We start from the raw sequence: 15,704 nt of genomic DNA on the forward strand, positions 1-15,704 counted from the left end.
TCTCAAGATATATAATTATTAAGCAGCAGAGTTGGAACTTCAACTGTACATCTTCTGATGTTGTCTCATGTATTTTTAATTTTATTTTCCATCATTTTTATCTTCATGAAAATTCTTGTCAAATGGATAGGACAAGTATTTTTTATGTAAAAAACCCAATGATTCCAAGAGGTCAAGTAACATGCCAAAATTCATACAGTTAGTTGGCAAAAGCAAGACTTCAGCTTGGGTGTCCCAACTCCAAATTCAATGCTTTTCCACTCTATTCTGTATCTTTCTGATCAATGCTAATTTTTCATGATTCAGTTATTGCTTTTCACTGATATTTCATGGTTCCTATTTTTCTGGCACTTAGATATGTTTCCCAAGAGAACTAAGGTTTTATAATCTCTTTATTAAATCTCCATCATAATGATTGTTATCTTTAGGTTTCCCCACAGTTAGCTTCATAACTATTTCTCTAGTTCTCAAGTGAATGCAATGGTCATTTAAAGGGATACACATACCCATATTTATGTTGATATTCTAGAAATTAACAATAGTCTCTTTGATAAAACAAAGAAAAGATATCATGCATGATTTCAACCAGTAGCAAATGGCAATTGTGGATGAATCCTAAGACTGAATTCTTATTTTTATTTTTCTTAGTCATTTTCACAAAACCAGCATAAACAGTTGGCCATATGCCCATAGCTCAGTATGCCCAGAAGCTGTCTCATCCTTGGGGAAATGTCAAGACTATATAGTTTCTCCAGTGACCCAAGCACATGAAGTCAATTAATCATGTGGAACGGCTTGATTTTCTTTGGAGGAATTTGTAGTACTTCTTTGGCAGCCAAATTTCTTATTGGTTTTCAAATGGCTTAGAATTATAAGAACCTGAGCATCATCAGAGGATTGGCTTCTCCTCACATCTGGATTCCACTTTCTATTTTTCAATTTCTTCAATCTAAAATGGATAACATTAGAGATGGCTTCGTCTTTTCGTCAATTTATCCCTTCTCTGTGGTGAAGTTAGAAACTGGTACTCTTCTCCAAATCTAGAACCATATGCATATAAAACACCCTTGTTGGGAAATTAATAGTATGCACTAAGGCCCCACTTTTATAGTGACATAAGTTGGGCCAGCACCAAAATGGTAGAGAAAAAAACATGACTTTTTCTGAGTTCTCCCAAATTCCCTTCTAAACAATTTAAAATAATTCCTTAAAATGAATTCTGGAGTGAAAGAAACCACAAAAAGACAGGATGAAGGAATTTTCTAACTTAATACAATTTAGAAGACTGACAGGAAGGACTTTTAACATCAGGTATAGAATGCAGTACAGTCCAGTACAGGTTTTGCCAGTGCCATCAGTGCCCCATCAAATTGGTAATAAGTGTTAGGTAGTTACTGAATCAGCAACATCAGCAGCAATTTGTAGAGCTTTCAGCCCACAGATAGTAAGTGGATCAAATAACTGATCAAAAGGAAATTACAGGTGTCTTTTGCTGGCACAGGCTGCAGAACTCTTTTCTATTGCCCATATATGGATCTTGAGCTCAGACCTGGGCAGCAATTGCAAAATGAGAAGCAATACTAGCATACCAGAACTTGGGGCTGCAAAGGAGTAGGCTCCTTCATCAGGATGGAAAAGAGTGCTTGTGGTTGCTCACAGACTAGAGCACAGGTCAGAAGAATAGTAAATATACCTCTTTCTCATCACATACCTTGAAAGAAACTAAAATTTTCATGTCCCCAGAATTATTTCTGAAAATAGCAGAAACCTGTGGTTTGGAACAGTCCCCCTCCACTCTGAAAGCGGTGTCTACATTTAGCATAGAGTTAAAAGTCAAGAAATTGGTTGGAAAATGAGCAAATAAACAAGGAACCTAACCATAGAAAGATAACTATGATAAAAGGAAAGATCAAAACACAAACTCAGAAGCCAATAACAAAGTTAAATTGCAATGTCCAAACCCTCAAAGAAAAATTTAATTGACTTCAGGTCCCAAAAAAGAATTCCTAGAAGAGTTCAAAAATATTTTTTAAATCAAGTAAGAGTAGTAGAGTAAAAATTGGAAAAATAAATTGAAATAATATAAGAAAATGATGAAAAAGAATCAGCACCTTGGTAAAGAAGGAACAAAAATATTGAAGAAAAAACCATCTTAAAAACAGAATGGGTCAAATGGTAAAAATAGGCACAAAAAAACAGAGTTGGCCATATTGAAAAAGAGGTAAAAAAAATCATGAAGAAAAGAATTCCTTAAAAAGCAGAATTGGCCTAACAGAAAAGCAAGTGCAAAAGCTCACGGAAGAAAATAATTCCTTAAAAAATCGAATTTTGTGAATGTAAGCATTTACATAGAGTAAAAAAATCAAAATAATCAAACAAGAAGAAAATGTAAAATGCCTTACCAAAACAGTAACTATTCAAGAAAATAAACAAGGAGAGATAACTTAACAATTATTGGACTACTTGAAAGCTATAATGAAAGAAAGAGTCTTGGTATCACATTTCAAACTGTGAATGATTTTAATGAAATTTAAAAATACTTTTCAATTCACAGCTGGTGAGCCATTAGAGCATGTTTATTTGTAGGAGTGGGGCAGTGTAGTAATTCATAAAATTATTAGTGCTTAGCACAGTGTCTGACATGTTGCAGATGTTTAATAATTTCTTATTTCTTGACAGTCTAATAAAGTATTGGGGACAGGGAATTGTGGCATGAGGTTGTTAAGGAAGGTTCATTTTGAATGAAATTAAAGATTTCTTCAAGCATTTGAAGCATTTCTGTGAAAAACATTTTTTGTTGGATGCAGAGAATTTTATTAGAATCTTTCACTTATATTTTACCCAGGACACTTTTTGATAATTGGAATTCTGAGACTTAGGTATTGGTTTTAGAAGCATAGATTTGGTTGTTTTCTGGAAGTGGTCTATAGATTCTTTTAACTTGTGCTTTGTTTTCTGTATTCAGAATTTCTCCATTTTTTTGTATTATTTCTTGCATTATCATATGAAGATTTTTTGATTTGACATATTCTTCTGGGAGATGTGTGTTTAAAAAAATCCTGTTTTAGAAATCAATGGCTTTTACTTGCAAAGAAACTCTCTCTCTCTCTCTCTCTCTCTCTCTCTCTCTCTCTCTCTCTCTCTCTCTCTCTTTCTCTCTCTCTTTTTGAGACATCTCATAATTGTCTTTTCCCCTTCTTACAGATTATCCTTCAGTTCGATATATTTGCTAATCAGATACTTTTTCTCTCTTCTTTTTTTAGAGATTTGCCACCATGGGTTCAAATTTTTCATTCTGTTAGTCACTCCTGCTATGCAAGTAAAAAAAAAAAATTGGTATTTGTTCCCCTTTTACTTAAGATTTACCAGAACACTGGTAAATCTTTTTGAACCACTCTGGAACATGCTGTTGGGATTTCATGCTTTCTTGGGATTCTGCAAGGTTCTGTTTTATTAGGAAAAAAAAAGTTTAATCCACTATTTTTATAGTATTGATTTAGAAAAAAAATTATAATATTTTAGATGCTACAGTACTCATCATTCCCTCAAATATTAGTCTTCTTTGTACTGATATATCTCCTTTTGCTCTATGGTTTTAATTGTATTTTCTTCTTTTAAAAATCTTTGGGGTTTTTAGTCTTTTGTTTACATAGTCTCCAGTCATGCTCTTCCTGAGTCCTAGACAGCAATGCTAACTCAACTTCTTCCCATATTGATAAATTTACTTTCAACTGTCCCAAGCCCCTGTACTAAGTAGCCTGTGGGGTACTCCTCTCATTATATGTGGTTTTATGGGGGCTAGTAAAGGAGAAGAGCTGACTGATTACCTTAAATCATCTTTATTGTTATGAATAACACTGTTACACTGTTGGGATTCTTGCTGTTCCACCTTCTGTAGTCATTAAGTTATACTTAATCTAACTTTCTTGAAGAATTTCTGTTTGGTGGAACTTTTGAGAATTAGAAGAAGGAATTAATCCTCCATCTTGTTATTCACATGACTACAGTTCTCCACATTTTTCTTAATGTGTGTTCTTACCACAGGGCAAAACTATCTTTTTCTTCATAATATTTCATAGGCTTTGGATGTTTTTTTAAACAAACTCAGCTGTTGTGGCATTTTAGTTGGCTGCCATAGACTGTTTAATTTGGCCTTATTTCTTCCTATATTGAGAATCAGCATATGCAAGTCTATTGCTCATTATATAAGTAACTCACAGGAAGAGAAATAATACATATTTTTATTTCAGTCTAATTTAATATTTGCTGAGGGAGAGGATCACTTTATTCTTTGATAAACAATAGCTATTCTTGCTCTCTTACCTTTGTATATTTTGCTTCCTATCTATTCTGACTTCTTTCTTCTCTTTTTTCCTCTTTCTCTATTCCCTCATTTCTTTTTTTCTGTCCCTCTAATATAAGACTATATAAGATTCAATGCTGGATTAGTTCCTAGAAAACATGTAAAACTACAAATTAGTTTATTTCTATATCCAAAGTATTTTTCAAGTATATAGAAATCTACAAAACAGAATAGTAAAGGTCTTGCCTTATATGTTGGTTGAATAAGCAAAAACCTATTTGTTGTGTTTTTATGAGAATGTGGGAACAGATTCCTCTTTACAAAATATCTATCTCACTTTTCCTTGTCTAAAATTATTATATAATTTACTCCTCTAGATCTGCATAAAATGTATATATTATATGGGAATAATAACACAATAAGCAATTGTTTAACCATTATTACCTTATTAATTTGAATTGTGCTATAATTTTTATAGCAGAGTATGGGATTTTGAGGGAGAGCAACACAGAAATAATGACATTAAAGTGTTGGGAACAAAGGAGGGAGGAAAATATGGAGACATCATATATTTTGTTATAGTAAGGCAGTAGTGGTGATTGTATATAAGGTTGTATCTTTAATTACCTGATATAAGAGAAGTAATGAATATAGAATAGTAGAAGGATGGATTGCTGCAGATAAATTTTGATTGATTCACAATTTACCTAGAATTAGCCCAGAATACTAGAGCAAACATTATTGTTACTACCACATATTGTTTAAGGTTCAAAGATTCAGAAAACTAAAATAAACAATAACAAATCTAGATTTAAGAAAACTTAATAGTGATATAACTCTTTTAAGAATTAAAATATCTATCATGTGTAAAATATTTTAGAATTTGTTCTTTATAAATCCAAAAAGAAAAATTGGACCAATGGAAAGAAGAAACAAAGAAGTCAATTTCAAGTCTTTACAAAGAAGAACTTTTGGATGTCAGTTGATAGATATGGTGTTCCTTATCACTTGGTATACTCAAGCAGTAGCAGAAGGATTATATGTCAGGAATGTTGTAAACTGAATTCATAGTTTAGTTAGAGTAGGATTATATAACTTTCGAGATTCTTCTATAGGTTTAGAATTTTATGATTACATGATTATCCTGAAAAAATTAGGCTGCATGCTTTTTGGCTAAACAACCAATAGTTTTCTTAATTAGAAGATTAAAAAAAAAACTTCTTTCTTTGAGTAATTCATGCAAAGGAATACTTTAGTAATTCATGCAAAGGACTCCCTTATTTCTCATTTTTATAAGCACAAAACACTTGAAAAATAATGAAGCTAGATCCTTCACTTGATGCTTTTGGTTTTCTACTTTGTGGGGAAATTTCACTTATTATTCATTTTTATTGCATTTCTGCTTTATGATTTTTAAAGCTTTGTTCTGACTCCACCAATAATGTTTTGCCTGAAGGGTGGTTTTAATGAACAATCTGTTGAATATATCTTAGCAGCTCATGTTTTTATTGGGAGTTTGAGGCTATCATCTATCCTAAATCAATGTAAATAGCATATTATAGACAATTACAATGTAGTTTCTGTAGCAGAAGATGTATTTGCTGACAATTGCATGGAGAAAAAGTATATTCTAAATAGCCAAATAAATGATCCTCTATGTGTATAGGGATGAGTGAAAGAGAAAATATATTTCAGCATTTTCATTGGAAAGGTTATACATTTTTATATCAATCTTTTGTTGAATATCCTAAGAACTAGAAGCATCTTTGAAATATTGAAAATTTCATTGAATCAGAAGGTCTAGATGTTGAATTCCTTAAAATAGCTCTTTGACATTGGCTCATTATATATTCAATTTTCTGTTAAGTTCAGGTTTGGTTAATAGAAAGTCCCCAAAATCTTCAAGTTTGTTGAATCCCTCTTTTTACTTATTTAAAAATTATAGATAATTTTGCTGGATATGATATTTTTGGCCACAGGCCTAGTTTTATAGCTTGTCTGTAGAAATGATACCAAGACCTGCAGTCTTTTATTATAGTTGCTACTAAATCTTGTACAATTCTAATTGTAGCTCCAGTATATTTGAATTGTTTTTTTTCTTTTTTCTTAGAAAAGTTTCTCCTTGATATGTGTTTTTTTCTTTTTTAGATAGCAATAATATTTCTATGTGTTTTCCACAAAAGATCTCTTTGAGGTATTAATTTCCCCTCATATCCTATCACTTCAGGACAATTTTCTAGAATTAATTCCTGTATTATTGTATCAAGGTTTTCTTTTTGGTCACAACTTTCTGGCAGTTCAATTATTCTGATATAGTTCCCTTTTTATCGTCCAGAAGTATTGTTTTTCTTATGAGATATTGCACATTCAGTTCTATTTTCTCATTATAATTTGTCTTGGTATTTCTTGGTCTCTCATATCTTCTACTGGTTTTCCCTTGCTTGATTCTAATTTTTAAAGAGTTATTTTCATCTTTGAGACACTTTACCTCCTTTTCTAATTGGCTAACTTTTTTCATAATCTTATTTTCTTGTAAGATTTTAATTTTTGTCGAGTTTTCCTCAATGGCTTTCTTGATATTTGCATTCTTTTTTTTTTTTTTTTTTGAGTTCTATAAATTATTTCTAAGTAGGGAGCCATTTCACATTACTCTTGGGGGTAGAAGGTTCTTTTTTTTTTTATTTTTATTTTATTTTATTTTCTAAAGTGCCCTTCTCTGAAGATGAATCCCAGTCTTCATTGTTCCCAAAGTATGTTTTAATGGTTGCCAGTTCTTTGCCAGTTGATTTAAAAAAAAATAATAAGAGGTATTAATGTAAGCATCTCAAATGGAGAGTGGGGAGGGGATGTTGTGTCAATATTTCCTTCAGCTCTCCACTATGATCAGGAACCTTAAATCAAGAGCTCCAAACCCTGCTAGTGCCCATACCCAGCAGTACTCCTGCTCCTCTGCTTCTGCAATCATGAGGTGCTGGTTCCTTGTTGCCCAAGGTTGCAGCTCAGCAGCACAGCTGCTCTCATTCCCAGTCAGCTGAGGTTTGCACTATTTTCTCGGAATCAAACCCCCTGCTCCACAAACAGTCTGGGAGAAGAAATCTCTGTGGCTCTTGATGAGGCTCCAGCCAAAACTAGATCACGTGAGTGATCCTTACTTGATGTCCTGCAAAGCTAATCTAGAGGTGTTTGCACTTTAGACAGGTTAATCCCAGTCCAGGGCCTTTCTTTAGATGTTGTTGAGTTATGTCATGAAGATTCTTGTTCTGCCCCAAGTCTTCTTAATTTTTTATCAGTATATGTTTGCCCTGAGGCACAAATTCATTTTATAAGTAGGGAAATCAGGAGAGCTTGAAATTTACTAACCTATTCCATCTTTTCCCCAGAATACTCCTGCAGGGAGTTCTTTCCAGACAGGAAAAAAGCAGAGGGAAAAGAAAGTGAACATAAAGTATGAAAAGTAGCAAATAAGGTCATGTATAGCTCATGGGGGTGTTATGAGGAACATTTTGTGTAAACTATGTGAAGCACATCAGCTAGTTTCATTATTATTGCTATTTATAAAATAATATAAATATTAGATATGTACATGTTTTAAAGAAATTTATGTACAGGGAAAACCATGTAAAAGCTGAATCATAAAACTCAAGAAATAGTGGTATTTCTCTTTTTATGTAGATATTTATAAGAAGCTGCATAATTCATTGAGCCACCATCATATATCATTTGAATATATAATATATTATATTGAATATATATTATATATTGAATATATTATATATATAAATATAATATATAATAACTTCAAAAAGTTAATGTTTTATCATAAACCTGTCAACATATATGCATTTTCCATTATTTCCCTTGAGATTTACTACCTTTTATTTTTTCAAACAAAATTTTATTTTTTCCTAATTCAATAAAAGAATGCTAAGAATCATATATCATTTATGTAATTTGATATTTTAAAAGTATGTATTAACTTTAGAATGACAGTAACAAAATTCTCCATTTTTGTGCCTCTAAAAACTTTTTTTGGTTATATTCTCAATATTTTAATTGTTGTTCTTTTACTTATTTTGCATTTCTGTCACTATTCAACACTTTCCTCCATCAAAAAATGTCCTTCCACATTAAAAAGATAAGCATAATCAAGCAAAGTGCATCAATTCTTGTTCCTTGGATAATACAACACTACTTCATTGCCTCTTTACCATAAAGTTGTGTGCTCAATACCACTTATCAGAAGTCATGATTGTTTATTTCTTTAATAGAGTTCTATAGTCTCTTAAAATTCTGTTCCTTTTTTTTTTTTTTTTTTTTTTTTTTTTTTTTTAACATTATGGCACTCACTGTGTTATTTATTCTCCTGGTTCTATTCTTTTCATTACACTTTATGCCAGGTAAGTTTTCCCAAGTGCTATTAAATTCATAATATTTGTCATTTATATAGTTTAATATAATTCAATTGCATTCACATTACCATCATTTACTCAATCATTCCCAAGTTGTTTCTAATTCTTTGTGGGGGAAAACATGCTAGTACAAATGTTTTACATACACTCCCTCTCACTATTTCTGATCCCTTCAGACCATATATATGATAATGTTATCTTTGCTTCAAAGTCTATATACAATGTAGTGCCATTTGAAATCTTGTTCTAAATTATTTTTCTGAATGGCTGAAATTATCCACAATTTTTACAGCACTAGAAGGCCTTTGTAGTCCCTCTAAAAATTGTCAGTCATTTTTATCATTCTGTTCAGAATAAGTTAGAATATGAGTTGATTTAATTTTCATTTCTCTTATTTTTAGTGATTTGGAGCATTTTCTGTATGGTTACTTATAATTTAGATTTCTTCATTTGAAAACTGTATGGGGATAAATTTTGAAAATTAACATTAATGGTCATTTGTATAAATAATGGAATAGTAATTAAGTAGAATATAAACTCTAGATAGAATATTGTCCTTAAAAGCCATTATTATTTTCATCTTTTTATCCTCAATGCCTAGCATAGTTATTGACACATAGTGTATATTTAATAAGCAAATTCATTGATTGATTGATTAACTTCTCTATCACAATGTCTCAAAAACCCATGGCATATATCTGAGATATACAACTACTCTTAGATTAATTTTACTACAAACATTTTTTTTCTGGTAAACTATTTTCCTTCTAATTCTATCTGCATTGATTTTGTCTGGACAAAAAGCTTTTCAAATGTATATAATTGAAATTGTCCATTTTCAATGGTTATCTCACTCATTTCCTTAATTAATAATTCTCCCACTAGTTTTAGATATAAAGGGTATTGTCTTCCCTTCTTTAAAAAAAGCACTTACAATCATATGGAGAATGTAACAAAAAAGTTCTAAGAGGCACAAAAATGGACAATTGCGTTAGTGTCATTCTAAAGTTAATAAATACTTAAAAAATTCAAAATAGAAAGACAAAAAAGAAAAATAAAGCAAAACAAAACAAAGCACAGCATTGTCATGTGCCCAGAGAATGTTCAATTGTTTCTGAGTTTTATATACTTGATCTTTCTCTTGATCAATTGTCCTGTGCCTTTAAAAATTTAGTACCAAATCATTTTTTTATAGTTGCCATTCCATAATATAGCTTGATATTTACTGCTGAGAGATACCTTTAATTCTGACTTTTGCTTTTTATTTACCTTTCAATCTACCTATTATTTCTCTAGATAAATTTTTTGTTGTTGTTTTGGTTGTTTGCTTTTGAATTTCATATAAATGAACATATTAGAGATATGGTTATCTCTAAATAATGACTATTTCTTCTCTGATTATGTTAACAATTTACATACTCTAAGTGAAATAGCTAACATTTTAAAAACTACGACAAATAAAAATAGTAAAACAAATGTCTTTGTTTTAATTCAAATCTTATTAGAAAAATCTCTACGATTTCTCCTTTATAGATAATGCCAATTCTTGATTTAAGATGATTAGTATTTACCATTTTGAAGAATAGTTCATTTATACTTATACCTTTAAGTTGTTGTTTTGTTTTTAGCCTAAACCAGTATTGATGTCATATTTTATCAAAAGATTTATATTTATCCAGATAATCAAGCCAATTTTACTTTTCATTAATATTATTTATTATGCTATTGTTTTCCTTCTTTTTTTTGCTGAGGCAATTGGGATTAAGTGACTTGCCTAAAGTCACACAATTTGGAAGTGTTAAGTGTTTGAAGTCAAATTTGAACTCAGGTCCTCCTGACTGCAGGGCTGGTGCTCTATCTACTGTGCCATCTCTCTGTCTTTATTGTTTTCTTAAGACTCAAATAAACCTGCCTTCTTGGGATTAATAAAAACTGGTCATGATCTTTTAAATTTGTTGCCATGGCATATTTGCTAATATTATATTCAATGTTTATTTGCAGCAAGATTAGAGATATTTGTTGATAGTTTTCCTTCTTTTATATTTTTCTGGCTAGTTTTAGGGTCTTTATGTAGCCTTGAAGACCTGAATTCAAATCTGGCCTCAACCATTTACTAGATATAGAACCTTGATTCTACCATAGATGACATATTTGTAGTATTTTTTGCAAATAATTCATATAACATGAATGAATTTTAATTTGAATGTTTGATAGGATTTTTATAAATGTATCTAGGGGGCAGCTAGGTGGTGCAATGGATAGAGTACCAGCCCTGAATTCAGGAGGACCAGAGTTCAAATCTGATCTCAGACACTTAACACTTCCTACCTGTGTGACTCTGGGCAAGTCACTTAACCCCAGCCTCAGAAAAAAATAAATAAATAATAAATGTGTCTAGATTTTTTTTTTTTTTTTTTACTTTGTGGGTTCGTTTTTAGTTTTTTTTGGTTTCTTTTAATAAGTTCAAACCATTAAATTATTGATTTCTTATTTTGTTTGAGGAATTTTGCATTTTTTGTAAACAGTATTATATTTTACCTTAGTAATAAGTTTTGTTGAATTATTATTTGGCAAAAGTTTTTATTAAATGATTTTCTTAATTTCTACTTCTATGATTAATTCTATCTTTTTTCCCCTATTTTAATTCAGGAATTGCTTTCCTTATCTCTATTTTTAATCAAGTAATTACTTATCTTTTTTAAGTCTTTTTAAAATTAGTTCAACTATGAAATAATTGTTCAATGAAAAAACATGTAATGAGGTAAATCCAAATGCCAAGGCAGGGGGGAGGGGGTTTACCCTAGTCTTTTACCTACAAATGAAGTCTTAAGTTTCAAGAAATGGGATATGTGAAGTATTGCAAAGCAATGAAGGCATTATTCGCATAAGGAGAACTTTGGTTTTGTTGCTAGAAGAAAATTGAATTTAAAATAAAATAAAGAAAAGATGTTCTGAGATCCACATGAACCTTTGCGTCTCGTTTTATTTTTATTTCCATGACAATCAGGAGCTTTATGGGGAATGAAAATACTGTAGCTATTCCAGTTCCCCAAGTGACAAGTTTGCCAAATGGAATCCCTGGAAAATTTTCTTTTTCTTTCTCCCTCCTTTAAAAAAAAAATTATACATACACACACACACACACACACACACACACACACACACACATATATATATACATATATGTATATATATACACATATATATATACATATATATGTATATATATACATTTAATATTTTCCCCTAGTTACATTGAAACATTTTTTTTATATTTGTTTTTAAGATTTTTGAATTCTAGATCTCTCCTTTGTTTTCCCCCCCATGAGAAACCACATGAAAAGTTATGTAAAATATTTCCATAAAATTCAAGTTATGAAAGAAAACAGATCTCCCCTCCCCAATGAAATTAAAAAAGCTCAAGAAAAATTAAGTTAAAAAGAAAAAGAGATAGAGAAAGAAAGAATTCTTCAGGCTGTATTCAGACACAATGAGTTCCTTCTCTGAGTATGGATAGGATTTTTCATCATAAGTCCTTCAGAGTAGCTGTGGATGATTAAACTACTGAGAATAGCAAAATCATTTACAACTGGTCATCGCAGAACATTGCTGTTACTTTGTATGTAGTATATTTCACTTTGTCCTTGGAGGACTTTCCAGGTGTTAGCTTGATTGTTGTTGGTTTTTTTTTTTTTTTTTTTCCCTGAGAGTATCCTGCTTATCATTTCCCAGAGAATGATATTTCACTACAAACACATACTGCAGTTTATTGAGTCACTTCCAAATTGATTGGCATCCCCTCAGTTTCCAATATTTTGTGCTGAGAAGAGAGCTGCTATGAATTTTTTTGTACATATAGATCAATTTTTTTTTTCTGAATTTCTTTTGGTGTTTGTGCCTAATACTGGTGTTCTTAGGTCAAAGTGATGGGGATTGAAGTCTCTTTAAGATTCCTTTCTAATTGCCCAACCCATGGCTGACCTTGATTCACAAATCCTGGTCAAAGGCACCCTTTGAATATCCGGGCCCAGCCCCCCACTATCAGCTCAGCTTCCCCCAGTCCTCACCTGATCTGAGCTAACTGAAAAACCCGCCAGAACTTGGTACCGCCCATCATCTTTTGGGTAACCAAACACATGGTATCCTTCCAGCCATGTAGGGGTTCCTACCCGCCCAGTGGCCACCTCTGGCCCTGGCGTCTTTATAACTGAACTTTATTTCAAAATTTCTACAATAAACCTTTTATTTATCAATCTAGGTTTTCGGGTCTGTAAATTCATTTTACAGAGGACACTGCACCTCATGGGATTACCTATGAGCCAAGAAATGGGGTTCCCCCTTTCCTTCATTAAAAGTATATGAATGAATTTACAGCCTTTAGGCACAGATTATTTCTTTTATCACTTGGGACATGAGAAATTTTTTTTATAAATTTGACTCAATTCTGTCTGTTTAAGAAATGAAACCTGATCAGAGAAATTGCTCTGAAAATTTTTTTGAACAATTACTATGCTAATTATATTTCCCCCCATTTATACTTCCTCTTTTTCAGCCTGACCCTCCTCAGAAGTGTTTTGCTACTGACTACTCCCTCCCCCAACATGCCCTCTCTTTTATCATGCTCCCCCTTTCCATAACTCATTTCCCTCCTATTTTCCTGTAGAGCAAAAGAGACACTCCTATTGAATATGTATGTTATTTTTATTTGAGGCAATTCTTTTTTTTTTTAACTTCTAAAACTAATTGAATTGGATTCAGAAGGTAAAAATAACCTGGGAAGAAAAACGAAAATGCAAACAGTTTACCCTCATTTCCCAGTGTTCCTTCTCTGGGTGTAGCTGATTCTATCCATCACTGATTAATTGGAACTGAATTAGATCTTCTCTTTGAATCAAGCTATTCTCCAATTGAAAAATGGTCAAAGGATATGAACAAGGAAATTGAAACTATTTCCAATTATATGAAAGAGTGTTCCAAATCACTATTGATCAGAGAAATGAAAATTAAGATCACTCTGAGATACCACTACACACCTGTCAGATTGGCTAAGATGATAGGAACAAATAATGATGAATGTTGGAGGGGATGTGGGAAAACTGGGACACTGATGCATTGTTGGTGGAGTTGTGAAAGAATCCAACAATTCTGAAGAGCAATCTGGAATTATGCCCAAAAAGTTATCAAACTGTGCATACCCTTTGATCCAGCAGTGCTACTACTGGGCTTATATCCCAAGGAAATACTAAAGAAGGGAAAGGGACCTGTATGTGCCAAAATGTTTGTGGCAGCCCTTTTTGTAGTGGCTAGAAACTGGAAAATAAATGGATGTCCATCAATTGGAGAATGGTTTAGGTAAATTGTGGTATATGAATGTTATGGAATATTATTGTTCTGTAAGAAATGACCAGCAGGATGAATACAGAGAGGCTTGGAGAGACTTATATCAACTGATGCTGAATGAAATAAGCAGTACTAGGAGATCATTATACATTTCAACAACAATACTATATGAGGCCTTATTCTGATGGAAGTGGATATCTTCAGCATAGAGAAGAGCTAATCCAATTCAAATTGATTAATGATGGACAAAATCAGCTACATCAAGAGAAGGAACACTGGGAAATGAGTATAAACAGTTAGCATTTTTTGTTTTTCTCCCCAGGTTATTTTTACCTTCCGAATCCAATTCTTCCTTTACAACAACAACAACAACAAAATTCGGTTCTGCACATATATATTATATCTAGGTTATACTATAACATATTTAATATGTATGGGAAAGCCTGCCATCTAGGGGAGAGGGTGGAGGGAAGGAGGGGAAAATTCGGAACAGAAGGGAGTACAAGGGATAATGTAAAAAATTATCTATGCATATGTATAATTATAAAATTAATAAAAAAATTTTTTAAAAAAAGATCTTCTCTTTGTTGAAGATATCCACTTCCATCAGAATACATCCTTGTTAGGATTACAAGGTGAGAACTCAGGTTGTCTGGACAGTGACAAGGTGAAAACTCAGGTTGTCTGGACAATTACAAGGTGAGAACTCAGGTTGACTTGACAGTTCTCTGGCTCAGACCTTTGGTTCAGGCCTTTAAAGGTAGTTTACACCTTAGATTCTAAGAAGAGCAAGTTCATTGGTGGAAGTATTTCCCCATGCCACATTGAGTTCTAACATGCCTATTCTCTGGGAGGATAAAAGAAGGGCAGCATTGGGTCTGAGACAATCTACTCTGATGTAGAGTTGTGACACCAGGCAGGCTGAAAGGAGACCAGTCTGATTTGGGGAAGTACAAGAGCTGGAGGAGATTCAGAGCTCCCAAAAAACCTGCACACAGAGGAAAAAATTTTATAGATCTCCTCCCAGAGAAGGATTATAATTGAGCAGATGACCAGACCCTCACAATTCAAGAACTTTACACATCCTCATATAGTATTGTTGTTGAAGTATATAGTGATCTCCTGGTTATGCTCATTTCACTCAGAATAAGTTCATGTAAGTCTCTCTAAGCCTCTCTCTATTCATCCTGCTGGTCATTTCTTACAGAGCAATAATATTCCATAACATTCATATACCATAATTTACCCAACCATTCTCCAATTGATGGGCTTCCATTCATTTTCCAGTTTCTAGCCACTACAAAAAGGGCTGCCACAAACATTTTGGCACATACAGGTCCCTTTCCCTTCTTTAGTATTTCTTTGGGATGTAAGCCCAGTAGTAGGACTGCTGGATCAAAGGATATGCACAGTTTGATTAATTTTTGGGCATAATTCCAGATTGCTCTCCAGAATTGTTGGATTCTTTCACAATTGCACCAACAATGTATGTGTCCCAGTTTTCCCACAGCCCCTCCAACATTCATCATTATTTTTTCCTATCATCTTAGCCAATCTGACAGGTATGTAGTGGTATCTCAGAGTTGTCTTAATTTGCATTTCTCTGATCAATAGTGATTTGGAACACTCTTTCATATGAGTGGAAATAGATT

This window comes from Sminthopsis crassicaudata, chromosome 1 (genome assembly GCF_048593235.1).
Source record: "Sminthopsis crassicaudata isolate SCR6 chromosome 1, ASM4859323v1, whole genome shotgun sequence".
NCBI lineage: Eukaryota > Metazoa > Chordata > Mammalia > Dasyuromorphia > Dasyuridae > Sminthopsis > Sminthopsis crassicaudata.